The sequence below is a fragment of the Ammospiza nelsoni genome, chromosome 12, assembly GCF_027579445.1.
Source record: "Ammospiza nelsoni isolate bAmmNel1 chromosome 12, bAmmNel1.pri, whole genome shotgun sequence".
Classification (NCBI taxonomy): domain Eukaryota; kingdom Metazoa; phylum Chordata; class Aves; order Passeriformes; family Passerellidae; genus Ammospiza; species Ammospiza nelsoni.
Genome location: NC_080644.1, coordinates 1928040 through 1947829, shown reverse-complemented (window position 1 = coordinate 1947829; position 19790 = coordinate 1928040). Strand labels below are relative to the sequence as shown.

Genomic DNA, 19790 nt, shown 5'->3' with positions numbered 1-19790 from the left:
TTTCTGTGTCTTGCTTTTAAGGCTTAAAAGGAGTTGCCTGGAATTTCATGTTCACTTGACCTTTCACCATTCTCGTATTGCTGGGGGAGAGGGAGAAACTGCCAATAACCAAATCCAAATTCATGCTCAGTTTCATGAAAATACTGACTCACTCCCCAGAAAATCTGTCTTGAAATAAGGAAGAAACTTTTGCTTTCTTCTCTTGCAGTTCTTTTCCTTCAGGAAAGGAAACTGAGTTATTAAATGCATTTTTTGTGATAATAACATTGAGAGGAGCATTAATTGTGTTTTTTATTGTGAGACTTCATAATTTGTATTAAATTATTATGAAATTTTTTAAGCCAAATGTGTTCTGCAAAATTTTCTAGGTCTGTTTTGTTCTTGGAACTCTCCTGAGGTGCCAGACGTCACCAAGCACCTCTGACCACATCTCAAACTGAAATTATCAGCTTGGAAGGCATCCAGGGGAGACTGGTCCAAGGCAACTCATCCTTGGGAGAGAGGGATTTCACCAGTGAGAGCCCCAGTGTGAGCCAGCCCCATTTGGGGGCACTAACGAGGGGGCACTAACGAGGGCACAGCCTCCTGCATGTCCAGGCCGGGCTGGGCTCTTGGTTTAACAAAAGCAATGCTGCTTTTGGGGTGAAGCCTTCCAAACTTGGGAGCTGATGGCCAAAAGGATGTGGAAATGCAGTGGTGAGTCCTGCCTGGGCTGTGGGGCACCACTGGGGTGGGTACAGGGGCTGGGTGGCACTGCTGGAGGGGACAGCAGGGTGAGTGTGAGCACTGCAGCATCACCAACGCTTGTTTGAGGGCTCTTTCTCTCTGCTTTTGGCAAATTGTCCCTTTAGATCCATCTCTGGCTGCTCTGTGTCCTGAAATTGCAAGGAAGCAACTCGTTCTCAGTTAGGAGGAAGAGCTAATATTAAACCAGCAAACAGTTTCTTCTCCCCCTTTGTGAAAAAGGAAAATATGCAAGTGCTTTCCCGAGCAGATTTCTCTGTTCATTTGCACACACTTGAGAAAAGTGCATTTAATTAGGATTAGCAAGTCTCTAAATTGCAGATGGTTCTCAGGGGAAAAAAATAGTTATGAGTGCATTCATGACATTAAAATCAGTACATTTAATTCAATTTCATCTTAATATTAATTCATAACATCTAAAGTAGTAGTTCCTACTGAAGATATTCATATGATCCAGGATTAGTGGGGCAAATGAGATCTGGCAGTTCCAAACAGGCTGCAGCATGATTACCACGTGTAATTATGCAGATTGGGTGATCACGTGCTAATTGCAATGCCCATTTTGACACGCGGCATCTGGAACGAGGGTCAGGTGCGTGATCAGCTTTATTTGGTTTGGAGTTTTGTTGGTGGACACAGAGTCCAGGATTGGGTCAGGGGTGAAATGCAGCACAAATGAGGAGTTGGGGAGCGGCTGGAGCAGAATTCCATGAGGAGGCTGCAGGGATGAGCGTCACAAACCACGGAATGCTCTGGTCAGGCCGCTGCTGCCCAGGCTGTCCTTCCTGAGGGATCCAAAGGGGAAGGTGAGGTGTCCTCAGTGTGGGATCAGCTCTGTCTGGGCTGTCCCAGCAGCCTTCTGTCCTCCTGGGTGTGTGAAATCAAAGCACTCCAGCCCTTTCTGCAGGACAGGAAATCTGGATTTTGGGAATCATATTTCCTCTCCAGTTTCTCCCCTTTGCTTCCCCTCCGTTTACACCTTTTCCCAGCGCTCAGAGCTCCATCCTGCAGCCTCCAGGAGCTGCTCTGGGCTGTTTTAACCCTCCCAAATATCCCTGAGCCTCCCTGCGCTCGGTGTGTCCTGAGAGAATCCCAGCGCTGGGGGCACCGGGGGCTCCAGGGGCTGGGAAAAGCTCTGGGAACAGCATTCCTGGTGCCGGGAGATACTGAGGGCAGGGCTTTGGGAACAGCATTCCTGGTGCCAGGAGATGCTGAGGGCAGGGCTCTGGGAACAGCATTCCTGGTGCCAGGAGATACTGAGGGCAGGGCTTTGGGAACAGCATTCCTGGTGCCAGGGGAAAAGCACTGGAGCATCATTCCCGGTGCCAGGGCTCTGGAGCTCCATCCCCATGCCGGGGCTTTGGGAATACCATTCCCATGCCAGGGCAGGCCTCTGCAGCTCCATTCCCAGTGCCATGCCAGGGCTCCGGGAACAGCATTCCTGGTGCCAGGGCTGTGCAGCTCCACTCCCAGGCCATGCCGGGGCTCTGTATCCCATTCCGGCGCTCGGATCTCCGTTCCCAGGCCCGGGCTCCCCGCCCGGCGTTAGGTGGCGGTGTCGGCCAAGCAGCGGAGCCGCAGCCGCGTCCCGAGCAGCGTTCGCTGTAAATTCCCCGATGAATCCGGAATGGCACAAAAGCCGCCGATGGAGGGAGGCTCTGACCCCCTCAGTAATCGGGAATTGCGGCATCGCCCGGTGCTCCAGGCACGGGGAGGTGAACAGGAGCAAACCCCTCCATCCCGAAAGGTTATCCCACATTTTCCCTCCTCTCCCCATCGATATTTCCTGAAATGTGTTGGATTTAGCTGCTGGCAAACATTATTTGTGCCTACAGTTAATGAAGGGATGTGGCTGCAACGTGGGACAGGACAGAACCTTCTGCATGAGCAGATTCAGCCACATAAATAATTGTGGGCCACGCTGGCATTTAAAACTCATTTTGCTCATGTAAAATGTTTTCATTAATCCTCTCTGAAAGTCATGACCTAATTACTGATTTTTTGTCTTGTTGAATAATTGCAAAGAACTTTCCTGTGATTTCATCCCTTCAGTGGAACAAGTGGGAAAGAGTGTATGGGCACAGCCTGAGCTATCCATGAAGGATAACCACAGGCTCCTGGGTTTACTGAACATTCTGGAAAATCAGGAAAGAGCTTGCACTTAAAGCAAAAAAAAATAAAATTAAAAAATCACATTTTGTCATGAAATATTATTTCAGTTTAGGGTAGTTCTGAATTTTTAATATATATATGTATGCTCTCAAAAGTCTAATTAAACATTGCTAAATAAAGTAGATCTGAGCAAACCCAATGAAATTTTAATGTCAAAGTTGAGCATAAATAGTTTGGGAAAAGAGAAGATCAGAACTGAGTGAAATGATAATTAATGCTGAAATACATTTTCACCAAATTTGATTTTTTTTTTGCCTTCTGGTTCTTTACAACCCCTCCACCCAGAACTCCTGAAATCTCCCAGCTTTGCACAGCAGGCCAGGACATTTCCTGCCCCTGGGACGGCTCCTGCTCCAGCTGATGGCTCTGGGTTCCCCAGGGAACATTCCCAGGCTCAGGTTTGGGGTTTTTCCACCTTTGTGGGACACTGCCCCGTGCTGGTGCTCAGGGAGGGCTGGGGATGAGATGGGCATTGTTTCATTTCAGTTTTCCTGCGTTTGGGGCTGGATTTCTGCTCTCCTCCAGCTGTTCTGTGAGGTTCAGAGGTAATTGAACTCAGCATTTCTCTTCAAAGTGGGTCTTGTTAAAGTCTCTTTTGGCAGAACCTAAATCTGGGCCTTTGACATTTTGACAGAATCTGTTTTCAGGTTGAAAAATCTCCTTCCTGATAAGATTTTGGGTTGTTTTCCTGTTTGACTCCAAAAGCCTGAGCTGATCATCTTTAAAGCATTAGCACAATTGCTTACAGATGGACTTTTCATATAAAAATGTGATTTCCCCCTTCTCCAACCAGGCATTATTGCTGTTTGCCTGGGCTCAGGGGCTTCTCCTTTTGTTAATTTAACCTCAATATGTTCTGGATGAGTTTAGCCAGACCTATGGTTTATTAGCTTGGAAAAACAAGCAAACAAAATTCTTTAAGGCTTGTGACACTGTTCAGCTTTTGTCAGTTAAAGGGGAATATTGAATATACTGGTGCAAAAAAATGCTTTGGGTTTGGTTTTGGTTCTGGATTTTTGTTTTTTTAAAGATTTGTTAATGATTTTTGGCACTGGATTTATAGAGCCCAGTCTCAGGACACCTTAATCCCACCTGAGCTGCCCCACACCACTGGCCTGCACGCTCAGAAAGCCAGACTGAGTGAATTTGGTTGTGAATGCTTTAAAAGTGGAAATAAGTGATAGCTGGACAGCAAAAAACACTTTTTGGTGGAGGGCATGACTGGTAACTGAGGAACTGTAGCTGTACTTGCATCATTATAAATTAGAGTTGAGTATTAACATAAAGCTGGCATCCATTTCTAAAAACATAAATGTGTTAAAGGTGGATTTCTGTGGGAAATCTGTCTTTTATGTAATTTAATCCTTCCTTGGTGCGGTGCCACCTGAAATGCCCAACCCCAGGGGTGCACCCAGCTCTGCCTGGTGAACAAAACCCCAGGGGCTGTGCTTGGAGACAGCAGAGCAAACTGTGGGTCACACAAACTGGATGGATGGATGGATGGATGGATGGATGGATGGATGGATGGATGGATGGATGGATGGATGGGATTGGGATGGAATTGGGATTGGGATGGGATGGATGGATGGGATTGGGATTGGAATGGAATGGGATTAGGATAGGATGGGATTGGATTGGGATGGGATGGGATGGAATGGGCTCACCCAGGGCAGGAACTGATCCAGGTGGGTTTGGGGTGTCTCCATCCCTGCCCTCCCTGGAGCTGTGCCCCCTCCATGGAAGGTTTGTGCTGATGTTGAGGTGGAACCCGTTGGGTTGGGTTTATGTTCCTTGTTCCTCATCCCACTTGTGTCCATCCCACCACGTCCATCCCTCATCCCCATGCTGGCTCCTCATGCCCAGCTGCTCCTGGACACCCCTGGGAGAGCCTGGCAGCCCCTCCTGGCACTGCTTGGAGGCATTTCCATGGATTGATGGCTCTCCCTCCCATTCCATGGTCTCAGGAGGGGTCACCTGGTGCCAGGCTCTGCTCTCTGCCTGCCCCGTGCCCTGGCCCTGCAGCCAGGGGGTCCCAGCTCAGCCCCAGCCCCTCTGCCAGACCATTCAATCGTAAAGCACTCAGCAAAGGTAGGCATAATTAAATTTATTCCTGGATTGTTGAATAATGTAATATTCGTGTTGTACATAAAAGAATCACAAACCACCCAGCCTGATTTTCCTATGAAAACATTTAACTTTTATTAAATCAAGACAGTTTTGAGGAGCAGAGAAAAAAAATGAAAGCAAAAAACAACTGAACCAGCTTTCAAAGCTGCCCTGTAGCCAAAACATCCATCTGAGGAGCTGAAGGGTTGATTTTATTTTATTTGTTTGTTTGTTTGTTTGTTCTTCTGCTGGAGTGAATCACCAATAATTAAAAAAAAAAAAAACCAAAAATAAAGGGAGATGAGCGAGTTCAACCCTTGGAATAAATCCGAGCTGGATTTATTATAAATTTATTTATTTATTATAATTATAAATGTATAAATTTATTTATTAATAAATCTCTCCAGGCTGCTGGGAGCTGCTCCAGCTGGTTTGGGGTCTCCAGGATCTGGGAATGCTGTGCTGGGGGCACCAGGGCTCTGAAACAGGGGGAATGGGGATCCCTGGGGATTCCTGGGGGTTCCCTGTGGATATCTGGGCATCTTTGGGGATTTCTGGAGGTCTTTGTGAGTCCTTGTGGATTCCTGGGGGTTCCCTGTGGATATCTGGGAATCCCTGTGGGTCTCTGGGGATCTTTGGGGATCCCTGTGGGTCTTTGGGGATTCCTGCTGATCCCTGGGGAGCTTTGGGGATTTCTGGGGATCTTTGGAGATCCTTGTGGATCCCAGTGGATCTCTGAGGATCTTTGAGGATTTCTGTGGATCCCAGTGGATCCCTGCGGATCTCTGAGGATCTCTGCTGATCCCTGTGGATATCTCTGGATCCCTGTGGATCTCTGCAGATCCCTGTGGATATCTCTGGATCCCTGTGGATCCCAGTGGATTTCTGTGGGTCCCTGTGGGTCCCTGTGGATCCCAATCCCAGCCCCACAGCCCAGGGATGCCATAGCCAGGTGAAATCGCCTCCCAGCCCAGCAAATTCCAGTTTTATGGGGCTCTGAAACCTTTGGGGTCGGAGCTGCAGGTGAGGCTCCTGCAGGCAGGATTTGTCCCCATCCTATAAAACATTCCTGAGCCTTCAGGGCCCTGCAGGGAAGGGCAGAGGACCCAGGGCTGGAGTTGAGCCAGAGAGGCGAGACAAAGCCCAGGGGAAGGCAGCAAACCTGTATTGGCAGACAGCAAGATGAATTGGATGATCTAATAGTCCTTTTCCATCTCGAAGTTTTATGATTCATTTGTTATTTTAGCCATTTATTTTTTTTTTTTTATTTTACCCTAGAGGGGTTTCTTGAAATGTGTACAATATATTCCTTTAAAAAAAAAAAAAAAAAAAGAAAAAAGAAGAAAAATCACTTTAAGAAGAAGGGAAGAGGTCAGTGTGGCAGGATCAGAGGCAGGGTGGGGTGGGGTGGGATGGGTGTGTCCCCCCACCCCATAAATAACCCCACAGCCAGAGGAGGGATGGGAAAACATTGGGAGAAACCAACACAGCATAGTGGTGGTGTTGCTTTCCCCCCCTCTTTTTCTTACTTTAAATTATTATTATTGAAGGGAAAAGAACTTGCAGAAATCCTGGGTGAGTTTTACTGAATCAGACACATTCCTGTGGTTTCTGCACTCCCACAGCCTCTCCAGGTCAGTCTTTTTCTTTCTCTGCAGAGAAAGAAAGGTAAAAAAAAAAAAAAAAAAAAGAGCAAAAGAAAAGAAAAACCCACACAAAAATCAATCCATCAAATGTCATTACAGATTTATTAAGCCTGATGTAGAAAGACTTTTAACAGTAACATCTTCAGAAAGCATAAAAAGAGCACTTCTGTTCAGTCTTGTGCTTTGAAAATCTAAATATATTTTTATCATATAAATAATTCTTTTCATGTTTTAAGTGCATCTGTTTTTTTTTTTTCTTTTTTTTTTCTTTTTTTTTCCCCCCTTTTCAAATTTCCATTTTACAATTGGCCAAAAAAACTGAAGTCTGCATTGACTGAAATGAAGCCATTTGCAAAGCTAATGATGTTGTGAAGCATGTCTGTGGTGAGCCATATCAGCTAGATTTCAGAAAGGTAGTTCAATGAGTGCAGCATTAAAATGAGGGACAGCCTCCAGCAAAATCATAATTGAACACACCCAAGTCCTTAATGTCTGCAGTTGGGTTTCCTGATGCAAATTACGATAACATTTCAGATGTGAGCAGTCGCTTTCCAGTAGCTGCAGTGGAAAAGAGACATTTTATGCCACAAAGGGAAGAATTACCATGTTTAAAAATGTAAATAATATATGTATAGAAACCTTTTTTATGGAAATGAGGCATTCAGGATTATGTGAACAGTTTGGGCTATTTTTTTTTCCTTTTAAACACAACAGATAAAGATGTGTGATCTATTATTCAGGGCTTTAATTACAGTTCTAAAACTGCAGTGATTTTATTAAAAAAAACCAAATCTCTGGGCATAAAAAGTAATGTTTTCGGTGGGAAAGTTGAGGGATTTTTTTTAATACAATGTGTTTACCATGGTGAAAATACAGAACAAAAAAAATCACCATTAACAGATTTCAATGCTACAAAATCATACACAGAAACACATCTTAAATGTTCTGGAATGCAGTCATCTTCCTGTAAATCAGAAAAGGCCTTAGATAAATAGGTTTGACCTGATTTAAATTTAATGAGATACATAGTCCTGATTGTTAATAATTGGTTTGGGGGAACCCAAAACAATAAAAGCAATAATCTCCTCTAGTATAAATTATACGAATTTATTTAGCAATCAACCGAAGGGAGGGTGGGGGGAAGCCATTAACATTATCAATTTGTTTAGTTGAAGTTCGTTATAATAAGCAAATAATTGGAAGCCAAATTGCCAGGCAGGCTTGGAGAAGTGAACCTTGGGAAGATGCCTGTGTGTGATGAAGCTCTGGGGCCACTAGATGGTACGGTCCTCCCAGCAGAAAGGGCTTTTTCCATGCTAGGCCCATTCATAATCATCCAAACCAAGTGAAACATGGTTTTGATTAAAGCAGCCTGTTGGCTCAATAATCTCAGTAATTTTAAAAACATCCTTAATGTGGAAGAAGAACACTGCAATGTCAGAGATGGCCTTGGGGCCCATTATAAACAGCAACAAAATAAATAAGGAGAAGAAATGAGAGGTCATGAAAACAAAATTAAGCTAATGTTTCAAATTTTGACAATTATGAATTGTTCCTCCAAGAAGACATTAAAAAAAATAATTCAGGCACTATTAGATAAAATACAAAGAGAATAATTGTACATGTATGAGTTTCCCATGGGACTAAGCATGCTTTAAAAGCAAAACTTGACTTAGATTTCCCCTCTTCCCCCCACCCCCCTTTCTAGCCAGCAATTGGGCAGGTCTCATGCAAACACAGACTTGCTTCTCCGAGTTCCTCCAAAAACTCCTCTCTAATTCCTTTATGAGCCTTTAAAAGATGATGACCAAGAAAACAAACAAACAAAAATTACAAGCGTATTTTCTATGGAAAAAGAAAAATAATATCCCCCATTATGGACCTTTTTTTTTTTTTTGTAGGAAACCGAAACAAGCAAATATAACAAAATCTGTGTTCATAACATGGCAATATAGTTAATATATACAAATATGTACAGTATAAAAATGCATCAAAGGCGCAACTTTTCATCCAAACAAGCTGCAGTGCCCGAGGAGGAGCAGCTTGGCCCCCTCCCCTCTGAGTTACAGGCAATATGTTCTGTACAGCATGCACTGGGTACAAAATGAGTGCAGGAGCACCGAGACATTCGCCAGGGAGAGTCACCACCAGCCCTCGCGAGGAGTCCCGTCTGCCTTGTTCATATAAAAAATGGGTTTAATCTTGCCTTTTTTTGCCATTTGGAGTATATACATTTGTTTGTTTGTTTGTTTGTTTTTTTTTATTTAAAGAGAAATGAACTTTTGATTCTTTATTTTCCTTATTGTTTTTGAAACAGGATCCTGACACCACGGTTCACAGATGGAACCTGAGGATGCTGCCAACAACAAACGAGTGACGAGCGCTGGGGCAGAGCAAACCCAAATCCAAATTCACCAGGGTGGCCAGCTGTGCTCCAGGACTGAAATGGGGCTGGGTCCCTCCTGACTCGTGCTGACACGTTCCAGGTAACAAAACCCAAAACAAACACACAGAGTAAAAGACCAACAAAGGATTAAGAAGAGGTGCCTGAGCACAGGACAAAAGGGCGCATTGTAGCAGAGACATAGGACAGAGAATACCCTGAGCCAAATGAGAACTGTTGAGCTTGTCAGCTTTTGCAACCTGTATTGCACATTCCAGCATCTGCTGCGGGCTAGAGCCAAGATCCTGCCCCGCACATCCTGCGGGTTCCTGCTGCCAGCAGTGCCCAGCTGCTGCCTCACTGCTCCTGCAGGGATGCACAAACACACCCACACCTCGTGCCCGTGTCTGATGCGTGCTGGGGAAATGTCCGTGTGCCCCTGAATGTCCTCCTGGAGACACACACATATGCCATTCTCAAATGTTACCTGGACCAGCTTCTAAGGGAAAATATTGCCCCCGAGATCTCCCACGTTTCAGGCATTTGGGAGGATGTGTGATGCCGTGTGGGGATGGGGAAAGCGTTCTCTGCTTTAACGTGGCTGCATTTCTGCAAGATGTTATTTTTGTTTTCTTCATGAAATACTGATTGTTTTTCCCCCTGCTATCTCATCTAAGGAATCTAATGAAAGAATTTGTTGCCTTTACTTAGATCAAAAAAGGAAAGGAAAAAAAAAAGTTAGCTCAGCTCGATGGTGTGAAGTGGAGCTGTGCGATCCGCCAGGATTAGTGTTTAATCTGTTGTCTCAAGCAGGGCTTTTACAAAGGCCTAAAGACATTTCATGAGCTGAGAGGGATGATGAACTGGAAGTTTATTACTCTGCAGTTGAGTCCAGTGGTACAGCGAGTTCACTTTTAAAAATACTCTCCAAGAAAATATTGTGCAAACATTTTGGTACAAGAAATAAGTGTTGTCTGAAACTTCATCTACTCTTCACATCTCTTCTGGCAGAATGAGGGCAAAAATCCACCACCAGACAGAAGGATACTGGGATGAAAGTGCTTGCACTGGTATAAAAGTGGTCCAGCAGAGCAAAAGGAGCTGTACCACTATAAAGTGCTTTATAGTGGTACAACTGGTGTTATTTTACAAGCATGGTCACATCAATATCAAAGTTTTGCAATCACCCACCTGACATAACTAAAAACCTTCTCAAGTGCGCGAGATTTAATTTGCCTGGAGCTAGAGACTGAAGTTTACTGGACTTGTTTTCAAAAATGCCTAAATATGTTTGAAATCTGAGGTTGGGACCACAAGGATGGCGTTTGGAGCTGGGTAGACAGAGGGTAAATCTGCTGGATTTGAAAGGGTGGCACTGGATTTTACACAGGAATTAATGCATCCAGAATAAATGGCTCTGGATTGACACAGGAATAAATGCATCCAGAATCTGGCCTCTGTTTTTCAGACATTGGACTGAAATGGGAGGGAGGATCAGGGGGGATGTGGCACAGCACGTATGGGGTGCAAATGTGAGTCAGCTTCCAAACCCATTATTTTTATTATTTTATTCTTTCACTTTCCTTCAGAAGACAGCTGGAGGATAAGAATTCTGAATTCTACATGCTTTCCCTTCAAGAAATAATGAAGAAAAAAGAAAACCCAGGAAGCATTTCTGGAATAACAACCCAGTGGCTCACCCAGGGCCATCACCCAACAGGCTGGCCTTGAGTTCAGGTGCTGACAAATTAAGACCTCATTGATGAAATGTAATTGAAATCTGCCTTTAGATGCATGTCCTTTATTCTGTTGTTATGTTTAAAAATCTTGCACTTGCTGTGGTCCGAAGTGACACAAATGGTCAAAGGTTGATGATCTTGGAGATCTTTCCCAACATAAATGATTCTGTGACATAAAAAAGGCTCTGTTGGCACCCACAATGTCCAACTCAAACTCTTCAGCACCATTATGGAAATGTTCCTATTTCTAGTGAAATTCAGGAACTTCTTACTGACCATTTCCAGTTGAGAACAAGAAAAGTTGTGACCTGTGGGACAAATTGTGATGGGGAGCAGAAGACCCAGGTGAGGAAAACCCCAGTGTCACTGACCCTGCTGTGAAACCCAATGGAGAGCTGGTCTGGGGGCTCTGGGGTGGCCAATATCCAGGAATTACAGCTCCATAATTCCTAACCCAACTTCCTAGGAGCAGGGATGACATTTCTGTGCTGGGAGAAGGTGGGCACACACCAGCAGCACTTGCTGACAATCCATGGAAGTGGCTCTCTCGGTGCTCCTGCTTGGGGACAGATGGCCTTTAAAGCCTGCTGTAATTGCAACGTATTGATCTGGAATCTGTGATCAATACTGTCTTTATGGAGAGAATTTTAAATATAAATTGCATCGTATATCTGTTGGTGAGGACAAAAGCCCTGTGTGATGGAGATCTCCCTCCACCAGCCCCGGAGTGACGATGGAAAATGGACAGGGGACAGCCCAGCCAGAGCCACCTCTTCAATCTCTGCCAAAGATCAGGCACCCTTCCTCATTCCCTGGTGTTCTTAACAGCTTTGATCCCAAAATAACTCCCCCAGCGTGACCCTGAGTGTCTGGGATGAGGCTGGATCAGGCCAGGGGAACCAGCACAGAGCCAGTGTCTCCTCAGCAGCTCCCACAAAAACCCCAATATTCCTTTTTCCTTCTCACCTGGGGCAGCTCTTTTTCCATGCAAATCCTGCACAGGTGCTTCCCAGTGGGAATATCCCCTTCTGGTTTAGGGGCTGAACTGTGGGTATGAAGTAATCAATAAATATGGCACTTTATCAAAACATGATTAAGGAAAGAAAAAGAGGCCAAAAATTAGGGAAACAATCCTGCCATTTGAATGCATGAGAGTTGGCTTAATAGCCTGTAAAGCTGGCTTGGAAGGCTTCACCCCCTATCGTGCTAATATATAATTATTGATTTTTAAAATGACTTTTTATATCCTCCCTGATCTCTAAAAAAGCTAGGGAGGTCAGTCTTGTAAATACTTTTACAAGTAGGTAATAAAACCCATAATAACTTGCATTGACAAGTAATTACTGGGCAGGTTTGTTAGCAGATTCTCAAAGATATTCTTTTAACCCAACAATTACTATTGTACTAATGACAACCATTTTTAAAGTGAAGTGTCCTTCTCCCTCTCAGCTTAAGTGAAAAAAACCTGGAAAAAACACCTGAGACTGATCCACTGAAATTCTTATATATTAGGCCCCAAAGGAATGCTAATTACCTCTCCCTGTTTTAAAACAGAATATTTTTTTTCAGGTGATATGGCTTATTTTGACATGGATGGTGGCGGGAAGGGAGCTCTGGTTTCTGAATAAATCTTTCAAAGCAGTGTGTAAGGGTAACAATTCTTCCTGCTTTATTTCAGTGCAAGAGCATAAACAGCTTGGATATGTGGTGTATCAATATGCCACTTGTTAATAAGTAAGGGCGTGAATCATAAATATTCGGCTGTTTGATCACCAGGCTTTTAATTAATGTTTTGATGATCTCCAATAAGAATAAAAGTCAGAACGATAGATATTGAGTAGCGACGACAGAGAAAAGATGCAATGATTTTTTGTGCTACCTGATTTGTATGACAGAAAAACTATCAACTCATCCAGTTTCGTACAGAGAAAAGAGAGGAGAGACGTACATTTTCCCTTCTTTATATCGTATTGTAAAAAAAAAAATAAAAATCACTTAATTCAAATGTGTACCTAAAACGCTCCCCGAGGACAGCGATGCAGGCAAAATGATCAAGCTTTAGCACCGTGTGATACAGGTTTGTGGCCAGATTTTTTAAACAGAGTGGCTGCTCCCACACAGTGAAGACTCCTGAGCAAAACCTGACCTCCCTCAGGGGGTTTGGCCTTTCCAAAATCTCCCCAAACCTTTGCAGCTCCAGGGTACTGGGTGGGGCCGTGAACCCGATGGTCACCACGAGGGCACCATAAAGGCTCATTTCCTGCCAAAATTGAGCAGCTGGTGCCCCAAATAGCCCCAGCTCCGGGTGCTGTGGGCTGGCTGGGGACCCCAGTCCTCCTTTTTGTGGGAAGGGGCTCCCGAGAGCTCCCTGTGTGGGAATTCCTACAGGTGCAAACCCCTGCATAGAGAATCCAATTAAAACCCAGCCAAACTCCCGGCCATGACAACACCAGCGCTGGGAGCTTCACTGCCCCATGCTGCCAGCAGCCCAGTATTTTCTCCCTGCACCCAAAAGCTCAGGGAAAGGAGCCCCATGTGCAGTTTCTCCCCTGGGTTATTTTCTGCCGTGCTCGTGGCCTTTGGGTGGGCACCACAGGCCCCACCTTGTGCAACTTCACCTCATAACTCTGGCCTGGGCTGTGCAATTTAACAGCTTCTGAGGAGCTCGATGCTAATGCATTGATTTTGCTTTAATAGAATTTTGTTGTCGATGGCCGGTGCTCAGCACGGTGCAGGCTTCAATCTTAACCCATCTGAAGGCTCTGCTCGTTTCCAGTTGAGCTCCGTTCATTTCCAGTTGAATAGGTTAAGCAAAGACAGACCTCACTGTTCTCAATTCACTTTATGATCCTCCCATCATAAAAAATAATATCAGCACCTTGCTTTTCATGTCAGAACTACATTTGAGCTGCTATTCCCTATGCCCATGAGTAAATCCCATAAAAGCCGCCCCGTTGTACTGTCGCTATTTTTCCTTGTGGATGATTGATTGATGGATGAGTGCTGACACTTCAATGAAGCTATTTCGACTGCCATCTCAATCCGATGATGTGAGGGGTATATTTTCTGTCCATGCCTCATTACTTCAGAATGACATTCCTGGAACTTCATTTACTTTTTCCCTCCTTCCCTCAAGCGCCATATTTTTTCCCATCTAGGTTATGCATGCCATAAAAAAAGCAATTTGCTATTATATGTGGCATAAGGGCAACACTTTCCCTAGGAGGTAAATAAGAAGGGCCTTTTTTTCTCCTCCATGTTGAGTTTAGGGATCATGTCAAAATTTCCCAAGCAGTGCCCAAACAGGCCCTTCTGCACAGGCCGCAGGGAATGCAGGGAATGTATTTAGTCTGATTTTGTGACTGCTGCACTTCAATTATATCCTTGAACATCATGAACAAAACAACAGGAAAATACACTCCAAAGCCCTTTCTGATTTGAGAAAGAGCCTCTTCTCCACTTGTGCCTCGCATACTTTGAATATTTCATTTGCCACGGAATAGCGATTTACAACTTGATCCAGACTTATTTTTCCTTGGAGAATAGGGGAAGTTCATCGTTAAATGCAGAGATGGATTTGTCTACTGGAGGTTGTTGTCTCTGAGCGAGAGCAAGCAGGGCTGCGCCTGGATTTCCAAGCAGTGCACTAGGAACAGTGGGACTCGTGACATTGGCATATCCTGGAAGATTCTGGGAGTTGACTTGGGACCCGATTTTAATCTGTGTAATACAGTATTCCCGTTAATAATAATGTATAATTAAGACATCAGTTAAAAATCCATAACGTTAATTTAATGGAGAAAATCTAATACAGTTCTATTGGAATTTTTACGTTAAATTAACTTTAACGGGCTTTTAATGGATGTCTTAATTAGATCTCATTATTAACGTGAATATTCCACAAATTAAAATTGGGCCCTCGAAGTTTTAATGAAAAAAGTTAAAAGCACAAATTTGAAATTGCCATTTTTGCAGCCCCCTTCTCCCAGGTCGGGGTGGGTTTGAAGGCACGGCCGGCTGTGCTGGCCGGGCCGGACAGAGCTCGGACACCAAATTCTGATCCCAGTGTTGGTGGCATAAATCCAAATTCACTCTGTTGACCACAACAGAGCTTCAGGTTTACACTCACCTAACTGAGAAAGGAACTCTACTTTTATTCTTTTATATCTATATATAGATATTTATATAGTGATATTTATATATAGATATATCTATATTTATATAATGTTCAATAATCTAACAATAGTACTTTTGTTTAAAAATCCCTCCATCCCATATGTCTCGTCATAAACCGTAATGGAGATTTAAATATATATATATATCTGAGGAATAAAACAAACTGAAAATAATCCGTTTCAAACAAATCTTTGGCAGCAACATGGTTAAGCATAACTATTTGAACAACTTGCACAGAAGATTAACATTGTTCAGAGGTTTTTTGGCTCAGAATCTGTTTTAACTTAATAATTCTTGTACTTACTGTGATGTATTGATCCCTAGTGCAATGACTGGATTGGGCAACCCAGGTGCAACAGTAATAGCTGCACAGAATAGAAACATTTCCTTTAGACAAACTATCCCAAAGGGGTTATAAATAGGAAATGGACATTACCATGAAAAGTAAAGCTTCCAATGTGACTGCATCTTGTGTAGCACGCTTGGACATTAAACTATGAAGAATTTTTTTTTTCCTGTCAAGTGTTACAAATTGACGAAATAAGTACATCAATGTTCTCAGTCATTATCTTACTTCAGTGGCACTTTGTTTTAGTGACAGCAAAAAGGGACAGTGGAGACCAGACAGCCCCAGTGCAGTTTATCAATGAAAATCTAATATCGTCCATAAGCAGGGGAGTGGAAATCAATACTTCATTACCAAATTGTTAGTGAGGATGAAGAAGAATAGCAGGAGTTTTTTGGCAGCCTCCTCGGTCCGGGTTGCTGTGAGTTCAATGTCAGGGCCGCGGTGGCGCGCGGGGCCGGGCGCGGAGCTGGGCTGGAGAGCTGGGCTAAGGCAATCGTCCTGCAAGCACAACAACAACAACAACACAGCCACAGTTACACGGTCTGCAGCGCACAGCCACACCTCTGAGCAGGCACTTCCACCATGGAAATGTCTGCAGATGAGCTCTGCTTCATTCTGTGCCCCCACAGGCTCACAACAAGTGAGGATGGAACCCTGGTTCCACAACCATGCAGGGAACCATGCAGCTGGTGCTGAGGCTCTGCCTGGTCACTGAGCTCCTTACTCTGCTTCTTAAACTTGCAGCCAGCCAAGAGCATGCTCTAAAATCCTCATGGAGAGCTGGACATCTCAGTACCCACACAGCGTCTATTACCCCGCTATTCCTGCGTTATTCCTACTTGTTGTGGCACCTCCCCAGCATTAAAAACCATCTTCCAATGGGCCTTTTCCATCTGCAGCTGCTAAAAGTGCTAAGTGACTCAAGTTGTGAAGCTACTGCTACACAGAGACAGAAGGGCCTTGTTTTATTTAATTTCAAGATGTGGGTTTAAAAGTTCAGCCCAAAGTTGGGTTCTGCTTTGCTTATAACCTGGGAGAAAGATACTGAGGAAAGCAGTAAAAAAAAAAAAAAACAACTGGAAAAACAGGGTGAGAAATGAGGCAGGCAGTAAGTAGAGTGAAAGTCAATCTGGAGAGAGCACAGAGGAAAAAAAGAGCTGCAGTGGGCAAAGAAATATGTTTCTGAAAAATATATTATCTGTTCAAGGCCGTGGCTATTTCAGCAAACACAACTCAAATCCTGTAGTGTGTTCTCTGTGTTCTGGCTAAATCAACTGGAAATTCAGTAGCAGCTTTATTTAAAGTAAAATAAACTCAGCTTTTCAAAAAATTCCATATGAAAACAAAAAAGTCCATTGACTTCATGCTAGTTAGTTTATAATTTGGTTTGGTTTACAATATCTTCACCTTTTCAGTTTTCACAGTGACGCTGAGTTTTGCATTGGCAACCCAGACCTGCTGTAGAGAAACTGTTGGAAGGGAAGAGGAGGTTTTGGCAGCTGAACATTGAGACTTTTGGCAACTGAGGATGCATGGAAGCCAGTCTGAAATTGTGGTGAATACCTTGGATCATTATTCCCACTTAAAAGATATTAAAAGCAATCCATGTTGACACTTAAAGATGTTGCCTTTATGTTTCAGAGGTAACACTCCAGAGCAATTCTCACTTTGCAAAGCTATTATTTTTCACTGCAAAAGGGCAGAGCTGTGCCAGTTTACACCCTGCTCAAATCTCAAAGAAATCCAGAAGCATTGCTGTTGTAGGGCCTGGGGCTGACACACAGCAACACTGCAGCCAAATTGTCACAGTGGGATCACCTCTGCAGACGATCCAAGGGAGGATGGGGATGGAAGAGGCACTGGGCTTTACCCTTCCCAGGGGTCTCCAGGATGGAAAACTCCCTGTGACATCCCAGCTGAGTCCTGCCTTGGGTCACACCAGGCCCTGCAGCTTCTGCCTCCCTCACAGAGGTGGGACACAGCTGAGAGCAGGAGTGGTGACTCTTCACTAGGCCAACCCTGCCTCCAGAACATCATTAGGCTAATTAAGCCAAATTAGTGTCACTGAAAGTGCTAAATCTGGGAAGGAGTCTTGAAGGGACTTCAGAGCACTGGTTGCCTGCCAGTGGGAAATATTTATAAAAGCTTGGATTGGAAAAATGAAAAGCCAAACTCCTGCCTCCTTTTCTCTTTGTGCCATTGTGAGGAAGGCCCTGGGACTTTTGAATCAGCATAGCCCTGGTCACTTGCCTGTCACAGAACAACACTGGGGACACTGTTAACCCTGGACAGACACGTCAGAGGCACACTGGTCAGAGGGAAGGTCCATGAGAAACTCCTCTGGCAACAAATAAACTTTTGAGGCTCAGTGTCCACCTACCTGACTAATGGTAACATCTGTGCACAAGTGAAATCAATTGGGACTTGGCATTGATTTCCACTGCATAAGTACTTCACCCCTAAGGTCCTTTGGCCAACTGAAGTCTCCATCCTTGTGGGTTTTGTTGGTTTTTTTTTATTTAATTGATACCACTGCAGGCTGGGACAGGACTTTGGGAAATTAATTAGTGTGAGCCCTGATCAATAAGGGTCATAGTTTATGTATTTCATTATCAAGTCTGTAAGAGATTCAGGGAGTTTGTGGAGAGCTTGTCACCTGCAGTCAGGGCAGAGCAGCCTGCACATTCCAACAGCTCGTGATGGGCAGAGTCTGGTGCTTCCTGGGCATTTGCTGAAATGCAGCTCCCCCTGTGCCATAAAGAAAACTCCACCATTTAAAATAAATCATGTTCTGAAAACGTGGCTGAGGGTGTTCATTATACTGGTGTCTTGTACAGCATATGCGAAATATCAGTTGCAGATACTCAAGCTTTGCTTTTATTTAACACTAATTATCGAGCCATCAACAGATGTAAAAAGCCGTATCTATTTTAACGCGGATGTGTCAGGGCTCAGCATTCCTCCTCACAGCCTCCTTCCCTCTCCTTGTCCATGGCACAGCTTCCCTCTGCTCATCCCAGCAGTGCCAGCAAAACACAGCTGTGAAACCTCTGAGTTGGGAGCTCTCAAACACGTCTGCAGCCCCAGACAAGCGTCAAGTGTGTGTCAGCAGCTCGTGGCACGCCAGGCCCGGCGCTGGCAGCGGCTCTGACGGCCTGGGCTGGGCTCAGCTGGGCTGGGCTCCTGGGGCTGGGCTGGGCTCCTGGAGATCCCAGAGCTGGGCTGGGCTCAGCTGGGCTGGGCTCCTGGGGCTGGGCTGGGCTCCTGGAGCTCCCAGAGCTGGGCTGGGCTCAGCTGGGCTGGGCTCCTGGGGCTGGGCTGGGCTCCCGGGGCTCCCAGAGCTGAGCTGGGCTGGGCTCCCGGGGCTCCCAGAGCTGAGCTGGGCTCCTGGGGCTGAGCTGGGCTCCTGGAGCTCCCAGAGCTGAGCTGGGCTCAGCTGGGCTGGGCTCCTGGGGCTCAGCTGGGCTCCCGGGGCTCCCAGAGCTGGGCTGGGCTCCCAGCTCTCACAGCAGTGCCCAGCTTGTCTCCCACCCCCCAGTGCTTCCCTGCTCCTCCAGTGTCCCCTTATCCCCATGGCCAAAGGCCACACCAATGGAGCCATGCGGCCTCCTGGGGGTTGCCCATCATGGGGTGGCTCTCAAGTCATGGAATCCCAGAAAGGTTTGGCTTGGAGGGACCTTAAAGCTCATCTTGCTCCATGCTTTTATACCTTCCACTGTCCCAGGCTGCTCCAAGCCCCATCCAACCTGGCCTTGGGCACTGCCAGGGATCCACAGCTGCTCTGGGCACCTGTGTCGTTGCTGCCCACCCTCACAGGGAGGGATTTCTTCCTGACACCTCACCTAAATGTCCCCCCTTTCAGTATGAAGCCCTTCTCCCATGTCCTGTCTCTCCAGTTCTGCTGAAGAGCCCTTCCAGCCTCCCTGTGGCCCCCTCAGATCCTGGCAGGTGCTGTGAGGTCCTTCCAGAATCTGACGTCCCTTTCTTGGGGATTGCTGTCACCATTTGACTTTTGGGTTCTGCCACCTCCTCAGTGGCCCAGGCTGAGGTGGGATGGAACTCCAGAGCCAGGCAAGTGACAGCAGCTTCATGTATTTATAATGTCTTCTCTGTATTTCCATATCTTTGCTAATATCATTTTACCAGCTCCTATTTATGCATTGGGACAACAAAAATGACAATATTCCTCTGTGATCCACCCACCACAGTCCATGGGAGCCTATGGATCAAAACTTTTCCAGGCTGCAGCTGTACCCATCACAATAAATTGCAGGACTCTTTAAAGGCCACACAGAAAGACACAGACAGGCCCTTTGTGGTTCCCAAACATGTTATCTCTAGATGTCATTTCTGACCTACTTTTGCTAGATTTTTGCAGCAGCACAAAATCTGTTCCTTAAAGAACCATGCCACGTGCACAGTACCTAGAAAGGGGGAAACAGCAAATCTGGATATATTTTATTTCATTTAGGACT

General features: G+C 45.1%; 1 protein-coding gene across 1 annotated transcript in view; it reads right to left on the bottom strand.

Moving 5' to 3' along the window:
- Positions 1–15268: 15268 nt before the first annotated feature.
- The window catches only part of TSHZ2 (teashirt zinc finger homeobox 2), a 202120-nt gene continuing 197598 nt past the window's right edge, over positions 15269–19790 (bottom strand). Inside the window, exon 3 of the mRNA XM_059481089.1 lies at positions 15269–15813. The gene's annotated coding sequence lies outside the window, so the exon portion shown is untranslated. The remainder of the gene's footprint in view (positions 15814–19790) is intronic.